Source organism: Triticum dicoccoides, chromosome 4A (assembly GCF_002162155.2).
Source record: "Triticum dicoccoides isolate Atlit2015 ecotype Zavitan chromosome 4A, WEW_v2.0, whole genome shotgun sequence".
NCBI lineage: Eukaryota > Viridiplantae > Streptophyta > Magnoliopsida > Poales > Poaceae > Triticum > Triticum dicoccoides.
In genome coordinates, this window is record NC_041386.1 from 172425472 (window position 1) to 172426400 (window position 929).

Sequence of the window (929 nt, forward strand, 5' to 3'; positions counted from 1 at the left end):
TTAGGGGGAGCTCTTGCTTATCACATACTTCTCAAAGCAATGATGTATTTCATTCATATTATCATTTGTCGAAGTTTTGATCTATATGTTGTCATCAATTACCAAAAAGGGGGAGATTGAAAGTGAAACTAATCCTCGGGTGGTTTTATTAATTTATAACAACATATAGCTCATTGAACTAATAACCATACAAGTTTAATATTTTAGAAAGTTCAATGAATGGCATGGCATGGACTACAGATGTGGACCCCTCAAAATGCTAAGGACACATATTGGCTAAAGCTCAAGACTCTTCATTTCATTTTTAGTGTTCCAAGATCACATTGAGTCCATAGGAAAGTCAATACTATTAAAAGGGGATGAGATGTTGCGTAATGGCTTACTTTCTCTAATGCTTAGTGATATTCACTACAAAAAATACACATCCGTGACATTTTGGGCCGAACGATTTTTTTTCTGTCATACATATGACACTTCTATGACGATAATTGTGACAAAACCCGGTATCATCATAGATGTGGTGGGCTCCTACTTCTATGACAAAAAATCATGACAGAAAATGGGCTTTTCATCCTAGGCGGGCCGGAGACGCAGTTGCATGACATTCTTTGGGCCGTCCATGACGGAAAAACCGTGGTAGAAGCGAGGGGGAGGAAAATTTCAGGGAGTTCCCGGTTACGGTGGGAGGTCGGGGGCCGAGCGATGCGTGTTTCTCTCGTACACGTACGCGTGTGTGTGCGAGGCATTGGCTCTAACTGAACCCGAGTGAGGCATTGGGCTCTAACTGAACCCGAGCGATTGCACTATAGGCTACACGTTACTCAACTCGAGCGATCGATCGATGGCTGTTAACTGAACCCGATCGAGCGATTCCTTCGCTACTGCTGCTAGCTGAAGCCGATCGATTGGATGAACAGTGAGCATTGTGT